The 14,024-nt window shown below is 44.6% G+C and overlaps 1 long non-coding RNA gene across 1 annotated transcript in view; it reads right to left on the reverse strand.

The window, feature by feature from the left end:
* LOC139755897 (uncharacterized) overlaps positions 1 to 14,024 on the reverse strand; it is a 754,411-nt gene that overhangs the window by 554,430 nt on the left and 185,957 nt on the right. The window lies entirely within an intron of this gene.

Below are 14,024 nucleotides of genomic sequence, written 5' to 3' on the forward strand. Positions count from 1 at the left end.
AGAGAGAGAGAGAGAGAGAGAGAGAGAGAGAGAGAGAGAGAGAAGGGTTCACAGAGGTTAAAGACAAGGCTTCCTGTCTTGCTAGGAAGCAGTGGCTCTGCGTAACTCACTAAGACTAAGGGATGACGGTGAGACAGCATGGCGTGTGTGTGTGTGTGTGTGTGTGTGTGTGTGTGTGTGTGTGTGGGTTAGGGAAGGGGAGGGGAAGGAATGGGGGGGGGGAGAGAGAGGAAGGGGGAGGAGAAGGGAAGGCGAGGGAGGGGGGTTAACGAAAGAAGAACACCTCTCTCCCCATTTTCTGTCTGATGTATGGCAATGGGAAAATAAACGTGGGACGAATTTGAGGCATTACTTATGGGGATGAGAGAGGGTGGGGTTGGGGGGGTTTGGGTGTGGGAGGGGGGGAAATTACTGACACATAAATAAGGGATATAATTTGAAGCTCCGGTGTGTGTGTGTGTGTGCGTGTGTGTGTGTGTCCGAGATAATGGGAGAAGGGAAGACGAACCCTCTGTAGATACTGAACTCGTGCTCGCGCTAAGCTTAAGGTCGACCGAAGACTTTAACAACGACGTCATGGGACGCTGTAGAGGAACTAACCATCCCTTACCGACTGATGATACATGATGATAAACGTAAGAACTTGGGGGTATGAGGATCTCAACCTCGAGGAGGAGGAGGAGGAGGAGGAAAGAAGAAGGGGGTATGGGGGAGGAAAGAAGGGGTATGGGGGAGGAAAGTAGGGGTATGGGGGAGGAAAGAAGAAGGGGGTATGGGGGAGGAAAGAAGGGGTATGGGGGAGGAAAGTAGGGGTATGGGGGAGGAAAGAAGGGGTATGGGGGGAGGAAAGAAGGGGTATGGGGGAGGAAAGAAGAAGGGGGTATGGGGGAGGAAAGAAGAAGGGGTATGGGGGAGGAAAGAAGAAGGGGTATGGGGGAGGAAAGAAGGAGTATGGGGGAGGAAAGAAGAAGGGGTATGAGGGAGGAAAGAAGGAGTATGGGGGAGGAAAGAAGAAGGGGTATGAGGGAGGAAAGAAGAAGGGGTATGGTGGAGGAAAGAAGAAGGGGGTATGGGAAACCTCATCGACTCGAAGTTATTATTATCCCCAAGCTCGTAATGACTGTCACGTGAGGTGTTTCTTTAACCAGCGTGGTTGGTGGCTTAATGAAGGGAAGTCCTCATTTCATCACGACGGCGCACGGGAGGGGAGAGAGAGAGAGAGAGAGAGAGAGAGAGAGAGAGAGAGAGAGAGAGAGAGAGAGAGAGGTTGGGGGGAGGAACAAAGTGCTTAACGCTGACCTCCGTTCAAAATTCGCAGAAGTCGCCCCTCCTAACTATACAGGTTACGAGAGTTTGAAACGGAAGACGGAGATTAAGTATAATATATATATATATATATATATATATATATATATATATATATTCCTACGAGTCCACGGGGAAAATGAAACACGATAAGTTCCCAAGTGCACTTTCGTGTAATAATCACACACACGAGAGGTAGTGCGTCACAAGAATAGAGCTTCCTCCCTATATCGCACGGACAGGTAGGTAATCACAATTACATAATTACACTCGATCTGATGTGACCTGTGGAATGACGACCCTTGACATCCAAGTAATCTACCGTGACTGATGTCTGACATATGACAGGTTGACATTTCGTCCAAAAGATGTCATTCTGTGGGCTGTCGCAGCCACGCTGACCGATTTACAAAGCACGAAGGAACGAACCATGGGTATGGTGGCCTGGCCTCTGACCATATACACCTCTAAGGTCACGGTATAGTTCCCATGGGTTGTACCGTGGTGCTCAAGAGTTGCGTCATCGTGCTCGAGGGTCGTACCGTCAAACTCAAGGGTCGTACCTTCGTGCTCATGGCCCGTATCGTCGTCTCAAGAGTCGTACCTTCGTGCTCAAGGCCCGTATCGTCGTCTCAAGGGTCGTTCAGTCGTGCTCGAGGGTCGTACCGTCAAATTCAAGGGTCGCACCGTGGTGCTCAAGGCCCTCATCGTCTTGCTCAAGGGTTACACCTTCAAACTCAAGGGCCGTACTTTCGTCTCAAGGCCTGTACCGTATTGCTCAAGGGTCGCACAGTTCGTGCTCAAGCTTGGGTTCTACCATCAAACTCAAATGAATTAGTCAAATGATCAGCCAGCAATCCTATGGAACCTGTCACAGAGGAGATGAATATGATCACCTTAGGTGTTCTATGAGAGTGGGTGTTCATTTGCACTACCTTGTGTTCACATACCTCCACATACCTTGTGTTCACATACCTCCACATACCTTGTGTTCACATACCTCCACATACCTTGTGTTCACATACCTCCACATACCTTGTGTTCACATACCTCCACATACCTTGTGTTCACATACCTCCACATACCTTGTGTTCACATACCTCCACATACCTTGTGTTCACATACCTCCACATGCCTTGTGTTCACATACCTCCACATGCCTTGTGTTCACATACCTCCACATACCTTGTGCTCACAAACCTCTACATGCCTTCGGTAAAATTGTTGACCACAGGGTAATGTGAGCCTGACGGGATGCGAATAGTCTAGATGCTACTGCTGTTGGACGTGAGACGAAAGGTATTACATTACAAGTTATCGAATAGTCATTTCCCTATTATGGGCAGCATAGACGAGTGGTTGGTGTACCCAGCTACCACGCCAATGGCACTCGATTCGAATCCTTGCCTAAATTTAGATCGGTGCTCTATGAAAGTAAGCTCTCTCTCTCTCTCTCTCTCTCTCTCTCTCTCTCTCTCTCTCTCTCTCTCTCTCTCTCCGCCAAGACAAAAAGACATTTTCGTTGGATTCGATACACACGACGTAAATACGAAGACGTCTGCCATGATCAGTAAGAAGCGTGCGTCAAGTTTAGGGTCAGTGTATGATTTCTGTTTATCTCCCTCAAGTCTTCGTCTGCGGGTTAATATATCAATCTTTCGCTGGGCCCTGTGTCTCACAGCTCACCATCAGTGTGTGTGTCCAGGGCGGGTGCGGAACCACCATCTGCTGGCTTGCCGTGAAATCATGGTGAACACTGGCTCCTTGCCCACTCCATTATAATTCTTTCTCTTTGGTCAAAAACCTTCTGTGCACTCCATTATAGCCCACTCCATTATAATTCTTTCTCTTTGGTCAAAAACCTTCAGTGATGGGCAGGGTTTTCATGTCAGCCAGGATGTAGAATACTGCCATGGCTGCTCAGCACCTGCGGTTTTTCGAATAGGTCTCTCCATTCTATATATTACCTGCTGATACTTAGGGTTTGAAAGGCACGTCTATGTAGATTCGAAGGTCTTTACCCGTCGCAAAAGTTAAAAGCAACTGGGATTGCCAACTGCAGGTTATATCATACCCTATCAGACAGCATCTTGTTCTCGAGCACACACACACACACACACACACACACACACACACAAACACAGATGACCATGAACCACCGCGGGCCATTCTGGGCTAGGAGAGGCACGGGTTCGAACCCTGGGCGTGGCAGTCGGCCTACACCCGACCCAGGTGTTTGTCCTCTCCCCCTGAGGCTGGTCAATGTATGGGTACCTTTCTTAGGCTGGTGTGTGTGTTTGTGTGTCTGTACATACTTACATAGAAGTAAATACAAGATACATATCTGTTCAAGTTTAAGAGACGGGACAATATGAGTGTAAACTCTCTCCCCGTATGAGACAATTGGTAATCAAACACAAACCGGGCGCCACATGTGTACAAAACTCCCTTCCTGGATGGGCTGAATAACTAATTACAAAACAGGTAGTTCATCACACGAATTATCTTCCTTATCTACTTTATAATGACGACTGGAATCTACCCACGAGCTCTCCCTCTCCGCGTTAACCAACCACATCGTCCGACGCCTCTCTTGGAGGACGCCCTTGAAGTAGAGTGGCAGAGATTCCATCCTCTTTGTTCCCTCCGTATACACCCTCCATCTTATGCTTTAGTTTCCGTCAGAAATTACAGTTTCTCACTCCTGGCCATCCTGCCCGTCACACACACACACACACACACACACACACACACACACACACACCACTCAGGAAGTCCATGTTTACCCCTGGGATTTCAGATGTTATGACAGTCATTACATGTCAAGTTTTCTTCCCTCTCCCTCCTTCCTTCCCCTCCTCCGGTACACATAGCGGTGCGTTCCTAATGCGCCCCTCCTCCTCCTCCTCAGCTCTCAAAGTATAGCTGTACTTTACATTTTTACCCCAACATGCACTTACTTGTCTCGAGATGACGGCGAATCACAGCACTCCTTCGTGGTCCTTAGCTAATCGCAATCGCCCGGTTCACTGTTCTCTTCCCCTGCGGAATTTATATAAGTTTTGCAATCACGAGAGACTCTGATTTTCTCCTCCCCATTTTCTTAAACAAACACCCAGCCATTTTCAGACGAAATAGACCGTCGTATGTTTAGACTCTTAAAGGAACGAGTGTTTCATTCGTTATCTTCAGTGTGGTGGTGTGTGTATAATGTATGACCGCTGATATCTGACGTATATATTCACGTTCATGTACACACACACACACACACACACACACACACACACACACACACACAAACACGTTTTCTTCATATATTTACTCTTAAGAGGTCATAACGATGATAACATAAAACATTTCCTTGAGGCTAAAAGAGTCCAGTACATGAAGGCACAGCTGGATACCTGGCAAGAAAAGTGTGCGGAGTGTACGCGAGGAAGCGGCAATCTTTCAAACCACAACAGAGTCGTGGAGCCGTGAAGCACACAACGCCAAAAAGATGGTGATGGGTGTCTCATGAGAGCCAATTTCCTTCCTCTTATTCATAAACAAGGATCGACAAAAGCAATCTCGAAAGCATAAAACAGTACTTAAAAAAAACAAAAAAGATGGAGCAAAGATGAGGGATAACTCCCTCATTTTCGACGTAGCTCTACCGTCAACAGTCTGTCTGTAGTACGCGTCTCACAGAGCGCTACAACATCACTTACTTCTTCAGACTCTCTCTTGAGACAACTTCAGCAACCTTCGCTCAAACAGAACCAGGAACTTGGTTTACAGGACACTGCTGACCACTAGTGCGTAAGAGAAAGAGATCACTAGTTTAATGCTAGACATCTTTCTCTTCCTCTTTTCGCTGGGATAGCCCCACATTGCCCTCATTGCCAGACAAACCATCCATCCATACGTTCCCCTGACGATTACCTCGACTGAATCATATATACTTCCCCGAACATGTCCTCCTGTAGTGCGAGGATGAGTGCGAAAAGGTGAAGACAGTTTGTATCCGAACAGTTTGATGCCGCAAATCTTTGACAACGAAGTTGATCAGTCTTTCACTATGGGAAAACTCTCAGTGAAGTACCCATGTTACGGCGAAGGTGATGGTTTTCTACCCTGTGTTGGTGTGAACATACAGACAACACAAGGCAATACATAAAATCAAAACTGGAACAAGTGAAGATATGAGCGGAAAATACTTCGAGATGTAGAGACGGAATGCCAAAAAATATATGCATATAAGCTAGAGAAAACACACTCAATTCCATATATCGTTTTTTATGTCAATTTTCAATACGAAGAGTAAGAACAAAATGCTCCGTGGTCGTCCACATCAGAGCAAAGCTCCTGATGATATAGTACCGAGTGGCATTGAGAGGAACCCGGCTTCGGGTTGCTTAAAACAAGTCTCCACCAAGGCGCTAAGACGCAGCTGGGGGTCCGTCCTCCTCACCAAATGCGCTTCCGTTTTCTTCAGTTGGTCGAGAAGAGAACTGAAGATATTTCAGTACACGAAGGAAATGACAGGATGGCCTCTCTCTCTCTCTCTCTCTCTCTCTCTCTCTCTCTCTCTCTCTCTCTCTCTCTCTCTCTCTGAGACATACAGTGGGTCGTCCATAGGCCTGAGATACTCTGGGGTTCAAAAAAAACCGCTGGAATTCACCATTTCGTTATCGCCTACGACTCCCTTTTCGCGTCTTAAGGTAGGTGATGTCGAATATGTGACTCAGGAAACGAAGGGATGTACGCGTGATGCTTAAAGTATCAGATTTTGATGGTGGGGGTCAAAGTGGCGTGTTCTGATAACTGATATCATCCGCAGAGCATAAAAAGAAAAAAAAAAAAAGAAAAGAAGAAGAATACCACCATTAACATGAACGATGTGCACGCATGAGTTCCTCCCCCCTTCGCTGATTTGAGTACCGGATCTGCAAATGAAGCGATTTCATCATGACACGTAATGGCCCAGTAGCACACCAGTGATGGTGTACAGAGAAGGTCTCTCTCTCTCTCTCTCTCTCTCTCTCTCTCTCTCTCTCTCTCTCTCTCTCTCTCTCTCTCTCTCTCTCTCAGGGCAGATACACTATTGGGGATAGGGGAGAAAGAATACTTCCCACGTATTCCCTGCGTGTCGTAGAAGGCGACTAAAAGGGAAGGGAGCGGGGGGGCTGGAAATCCTCCCCTCTCGTTTTTTTTTTTTTCCCGAATTTACATCTTTGCTCAGCCATTCTACTCTCTCTCTGTGAAGACGGGATTAGTCTGTCTAAGGCAAATGACTGGCTTCCGTCTACATTACCTGAGACGTGCATGCATTCTTCCTGTCAGTATTAAAACCCTTTTAAGCTAAATTGGCCTTGTCTGTCTTCTTCTTATACACGAAGTTCTTAGTTTAAGTGTATAACGTCCAATGATTATTTCAAATCACCAGAAAGGCATTCGTATATCATGTATCTTTTTCTTCATACTATCTTCATTATCAAACAGCTGAACTTGTTTCCAAGTTATTATCACCTCGACGAATCAGATTTTCCCACAGAAGAAACATTACTGTAGGACAACACCTAACTGAACTGGTGTGTAAACTTAAAGTCCATGTGATAATGATAATGATTATAATGATAATAATAATAATAATAATAATGATAATAATAATGATAATAATAGTAATAATAATAATAATGATAAAAATGATAATTATGATAAAAATAAATGATAATGATAATAATAATAATGATAATAATAATAATGATAATAATGATAATAATAACAATAATAATAATAATAATAATAATGATAATAATCATGATAATAATAATAGTAATAATAATAACAACAATAATGACAATAACAATAATATTAATGACAATGATAATAATAATAACAATAATAATAATGATAATAACAACAAAAATAATAATGATAATAGGTTTTTTACTAAGAGAGTTATACATACTAGAATAACATTATACCTTTGTTTACACGAGTACATCACATGACTTACATTGTTTACATCACAATATACATTCACCATTTACAATACATCTTACGGCAGTCTACCCTCAGAGGATCCTTGAGGAAAGCCTATCATCATCTGAGAATAAATAACGTACGATCCAGTATCACAAAAAAAAAAAAAGGAGGTTCAAATCCTTTTTCATATCCTGTGTAGGAAATTATTCTAAACTCGCGTAAGCCACTACGTTATCTATGATGTGGTTTGCGAGTATCATCGCTTCAGTTACTACTTCCTGGTTAATGGCAGTTAAAAGAGAGATTAAGAGCTGGTCATGATGATGACCAGCGTTGTGATATATGGCAGACATGGACGTGGATTCAGAATACTATCAGTCATCTGTCGATCGTGAATGGTCCATGGAGTAGAGACATCGAGTTAAGGACTGTGGGGGATACTACCAGGCAAATATAATCCGAAATGGTCGAGTTAAGGACTGTGTGGGGATACTACCAGGCAAATGTAATCCGAAATGGTCGAGTTAAGGACTGTGGGGGATACTACCAGGCAAATGTAATCCTGAATGGTCAAGTTAAGGGCTGTGGTCTCTGAAACCCCCGTAATCATTTTCGTAACAGGGAGGAGTTACTGCAGTGCTGGAGACTTGCTGTGTGTGGATGATGTGTGGATGAGAAACGCACTACGAAGCTGTATGGTTGGTGACATTGTTCAACGGCAAGACGCGAGGTAAGGGCGAGATCTACGGTGTTCTAAGGGCAAGAGAGAGGGTCAGATCAAGGTTTACAGTGCTCTAAGGGCAAGAGAGGAGATAAGATCAAGGTTCACAGTATTCTAAGGGCAAGAGAGAAGGTAGAATCAAGGTCTACAGTGTTCTAAGAGTTAGAGACGGAGTAGAGGAAAGACTTATGATGTTCCAAGGGCAAAAGACAAAGCAGAGGCAGGACTGACAGTGTTCTAAGGCAAAGAGGCGAAGTATAGAAGAGTCCACAGCGCAAGATATCAGCGATGGCTGTAGTGACCTCTTTGTGAAGGAGTGTCGCTGTAGCGGGGGATATGTAAGGCACAGAACGAGTGAGAAAACTAAAAATATAAACACTAATGCACAGCACTGTCAAAGGAACGGTGTGTAAAAACCATGACATAATAAGGTAAAATGAGAGAAAAATAGCAAAAGTGAGGCATGATTCGAGAGTACAGAACAAAGTAAGTGGGGGAGTGAATGTTAAGAATAAAAGAAGGGCAAGGTAATGGAAGGAGCAGAGTCAAGACAATGAAACACAAGCAAGAGAAAGTAGAAGGTGTTAAGGGCCATGAATGAGGAAGCGGGGGAAAGACAAGGACACGTGTAGGAGAGAATGAATGCAAAGGAAGAGACATTGTTAGGACAAGAAACTTGGCTAAGTATGGCGCATTATAAGTCTAAGAAACACTGTCCGGTCGAGCAGCCAGAGGAAATGGCTAGATAGTAAAGTAGCAAGGAACATTGTTAGGACCGGGGGCAGTGTGTGCCGCACGAGAAACAATTTAGGAACGCCAACACAAGGATACGAGAGGGGGGGAAAGAGCTAAAGATAAACATTAAAAAAAGAGTTGCAAATGACTGAGGAGGAAGAATGTTGGGCGGGGAGAGGTTCTGGCATGAGAGACATGGCTAAAACAAGGAGCAGAATGAACACCACTCAGACAGTCTCTGATATGTAGGCCCAAGTCTGAGTCCCTGGTTCGGGCAGCCAGACGTGTGTATATATATATATATATATATATATATATATATATATATATATATATATATATATATATATATACTCATTTATTCATCATTTCCTTCGTTTATTCCTTAACGATAACAGATTTCTGCAGCTCACGAACATTCCTTATCAAGGCTTTCCTCTCTCTCTCTCTCTCTCTCTCTCTCTCTCTCTCTCTCTCTCTCTCTCTCTCTCTCTCTCTCTCTCGAGCTCAATCTCTTCCTCTCCAGCTTTCTAATCGAATTTCGACGGTTCGATTTCCCCTATCCAGAGGAATTACCTAAAAAAAGAGGGGGCGACTTGAGACAGCTCGATAAAGTATTTCCTGCTCCATGACCCCCCCTTTTTGTTGGGCCTGGCAAATGACTTCCTTATGGTGTAGTGATGGCTGAATTGAAATCATTACGACGCGTTGTCGCCGCCCCGTACCGCCCCGGGCATGGCACAAGACGTGCTTCGAATCTGAAGGTGTTATGTGAAACATTAAGACTTACTTGGGTTATGTACGACTTGACCTACACATTGTCTAGTGTATTTGCTCTCTCTAGATCCACTCCTCCCTCATGTTGATGGGTCTATTATGCTGACAGGTCGTGGAAATGCTTCGCCTCTTCAATAACTTCAGGAATAGAATCGCGAGACAATTTTCATGATCCTCTAAGGTTACAGTAATGAGACTCTGTAAATCATCATTGAACTATAAAAACTGTAATTTATTCGTCATTCGCTTGTAATGGCGGCGAATGAATACAAGAGATACAGAGAAAAAAAATATGTATATATACGCTCGTATTTTTCTTTTTCATTATCTACACAAAAGCATCAATCATAAGGACACGCGATCACATGAAAGTGCTACAAAAAAACGGAGGAAATTTATGGCTTGTTCTTCACGTCGTAAAGCACGTGTCTCTTAAAGGGGGAGACAGGCTTTAAGACTTGGGAGAGAAAAACAAGAGGCAAAGCGATCCAAATTCTAGCTGTGTAAGGAAAGAAACAGACAACGGAATGGCTTACCCTCGAGCAGTAGGGGAAGGTTGGACGCCAATGGAGTGAGAAGTTCATCGACAAGATTGTATTCTGGTGTTACAACCCCACCAAAGGTGGATTCCCATTCGTGGTTACATTTCGTGGCGTAACCACAAACAAGTGAGGAAGAGTAACACATACAGATAGACAGATGCAATACGCACTTTGATACATAGATGAATAATCAAATGGGTAAATAGACTGATAGATATGTACAGAGATACATATAAACACACATACTCTTTAGCCGAGGAGAAATCCTCTATTGCTTAAATCGAGAGGGATTTAACGACCCTCGGCAACCACCGGAATGTGTGTGATTAAGACCATAATGGACCTAATAGTTCCCTGTCTCTCGGGGGTGATTCGTGGAATTAAGCAGGCAAATGTCGGTATTGTGTGAGTGATAGGGAGAGGCGGGTGTAGCCGCAAGGAAAGATGCGGTTTGTGCCTGTCTGCGGTAGGCTGGGCTGACCAGGCTGCGGCTGCCGCTGCCGCAGGAAGTGGCACTGTTATGACTTTTGTCCATTTAAATGTCGTCACGCGGCTAGCGTCCCAGAGTCGTGTGTCACACCACCATGTTATTATCGGGCATATAACACACAGTGCTCTACTTTCCTGGATATATATATATATATATATATATATATATATTTTTTTTTTTTTTTTTTTTTTTTTTTTATACTTTGTCGCTGTCTCCCGCGTTTGCGAGGTAGCGCAAGGAAACAGACGAAAGAAATGGCCCAACCCCCCCCCCCCCATACACATGTACATACACACGTCCACACACGCAAATATACATACCTACACAGCTTTCCATGGTTTACCCCAGACGCTTCACATGCCTTGCTTCAATCCACTGACAGCACGTCAACCCCTGTATACCACATGACTCCAATTCACTCTATTTCTTGCCCTCCTTTCACCCTCCTGCATGTTCAGGCCCCGATCACACAAAATCTTTTTCACTCCATCTTTCCACCTCCAATTTGGTCTCCCTCTTCTCCTCGTTCCCTCCACCTCCGACACATATATCCTCTTGGTCAATCTCTCCTCACTCATTCTCTCCATGTGCCCAAACCATTTCAAAACACCCTCTTCTGCTCTCTCAACCACGCTCTTTTTATTTCCACACCTCTCTCTTACCCTTACGTTACTTACTCGATCAAACCACCTCACACCACACATTGTCCTCAAACATCTCATTTCCAGCACATCCATCCTCCTGCGCACATCTCTATCCATAGCCCACGCCTCGCAACCATACAACATTGTTGGAACCACTATTCCCTCAAACATACCCATTTTTGCTTTCCGAGATAATGTTCTCGACTTCCACACATTTTTCAAGGCTCCCAAAATTTTCGCCCCCTCCCCCACCCTATGATCCACTTCCGCTTCCATGGTTCCATCCGCTGACAGATCCACTCCCAGATATCTAAAACACTTCACTTCCTCCAGTTTTTCTCCATTCAAACTCACCTCCCAATTGACTTGACCCTCACCCCTACTGTACCTAATAACCTTGCTCTTATTCACATTTACTCTCAACTTTCTTCTTCCACACACTTTACCAAACTCAGTCACCAGCTTCTGCAGTTTCTCACATGAATCAGCCACCAGCGCTGTATCATCAGCGAACAACAACTGACTCACTTCCCAAGCTCTCTCATCCCCAACAGACTTCATACTTGCCCCTCTTTCCAGGACTCTTGCATTTACCTCCCTAACAACCCCATCCATAAACAAATTAAACAACCATGGAGACATCACACACCCCTGCCGCAAACCTACATTCACTGAGAACCAATCACTTTCCTCTCTTCCTACACGTACACATGCCTTACATCCTCGATAAAAACTTTTCACTGCTTCTAACAACTTGCCTCCCACACCATATATTCTTAATACCTTCCACAGAGCATCTCTATCAACTCTATCATATGCCTTCTCCAGATCCATAAATGCTACATACAAATCCATTTGCTTTTCTAAGTATTTCTCACATACATTCTTCAAAGCAAACACCTGATCCACACATCCTCTACCACTTCTGAAACCGCACTGCTCTTCCCCAATCTGATGCTCTGTACATGCCTTCACCCTCTCAATCAATACCCTCCCATATAATTTACCAGGAATACTCAACAAACTTATACCTCTGTAATTTGAGCACTCACTCTTATCCCCTTTGCCTTTGTACAATGGCACTATGCACGCATTCCGCCAATCCTCAGGCACCTCACCATGAGTCATACATACATTAAATAACCTTACCAACCAGTCAACAATACAGTCACCCCCTTTCTTAATAAATTCCACTGCAATGCCATCCAAACCTGCTGCCTTGCCGGCTTTCATCTTCCGCAAAGCTTTTACTACCTCTTCTCTGTTTACCAAATCATTTTCCCTAACCCTCTCACTTTGCACACCACCTCGACCAAAACACCCTATATCTGCCACTCTGTCATCAGACACATTCAACAAACCTTCAAAATACTCATTCCATCTCCTTCTCACATCACCGCTACTTGTTATCACCTCCCCATTTACGCCCTTCACTGAAGTTCCCATTTGCTCCCTTGTCTTACGCACCCTATTTACCTCCTTCCAGAACATCTTTTTATTCTCCCTAAAATTTACTGATAGTCTCTCACCCCAACTCTCATTTGCCCTTTTTTTCACCTCTTGCACCTTTCTCTTGACCTCCTGTCTCTTTCTTTTATACTTCTCCCACTCAAATGCATTTTTTCCCTGCAAAAATCGTCCAAATGCCTCTCTCTTCTCTTTCACTAATACTCTTACTTCTTCATCCCACCACTCACTACCCTTTCTAAACAGCCCACCTCCCACTCTTCTCATGCCACAAGCATATACCGTTTTCCCAATAGTCTTATCAACGTTTGTTTACGGATCTACTCATCATAGATTCATTGAGAATGGATCACAAACGTTTGTTTCTGAGAAGCAAAACGAAAATGAGAAACTACATCATGATCCGTTCACGTCATGGAAAATAAATAAATAAAAAAAAAAGATCTAGTCGCGCCATCACGTCCCACACGTTGGCTGGGGGTAGGGTGTCAAAGAAGAAAAAAAAAAAAAGGAAAAAAGAAAATAACAGAGTTACTATACCACACCCCCTTCCTCCTTGTGTTCTATGCCACACCTTTCCTCTCCCCTACCTCACGGTGCAAGGCGGTGCGTGATAGTGCACCGAGCGATGATCGTGACGTCCATACCCCGGTAAGGAGGAGGAGGAGGAGGAGGAGGAAGGGGTTAATATAATGCTCCTCTCCGTCTGTCAGCTAATGCCTGTTTTTACGGCGTCTCCTGGACGGAAGGAGCTCTTGCGTGGGCGCATCTCACGCCATTAGACGGTGTACAGAGCGCGGGAAGATCATATTGATCTCCGGGCACCGCACAATGTGTCCATCTTGGGGAGGAGGAGGAGGAGGAGGAGAATTAAGCTGACGTGCAAATGAGAAGTCGAACTTTGCCACGTTGGCTGGTGAGCTTTCCCGTGAACCGTAGCGGACGTGTTCCTACGTCTGTAGGGTCGTCTTCGGCCGTGGTTGTGGGCGTGAGGGGGCGCGCGGGCGTCGCGTCACGTTAGGGGGTTCGGAGTGGGGGAGGTGGAGGAGGTAGGTGTAGGAAGGGGCGTTTACGTGGTGAATCCTCCCATTTTCGGGCCTCGCTTTCGGCCAACGGTGAAGGAGGAAGGTGGGTGACAAGCAACGTTAGTGAATCATTTATCAATCCTTACACACACACACACACACACACACACACACACACACACACACACACACACACACACCAAGCCCTTCATTCAATAGACTTTTTTTTCTCTCTTATTTTCATTTCTATCAACAATTCATATCTTCGTTCAATGACTCTTTTTTCGTTATCCATTTTCATTTTTATCAATTCATTTCTTCCTTCAATGACTCTTTTTTCTTTCTTAT

This window comes from Panulirus ornatus, chromosome 20, assembly GCF_036320965.1.
Source record: "Panulirus ornatus isolate Po-2019 chromosome 20, ASM3632096v1, whole genome shotgun sequence".
NCBI classification, from domain to species: domain Eukaryota; kingdom Metazoa; phylum Arthropoda; class Malacostraca; order Decapoda; family Palinuridae; genus Panulirus; species Panulirus ornatus.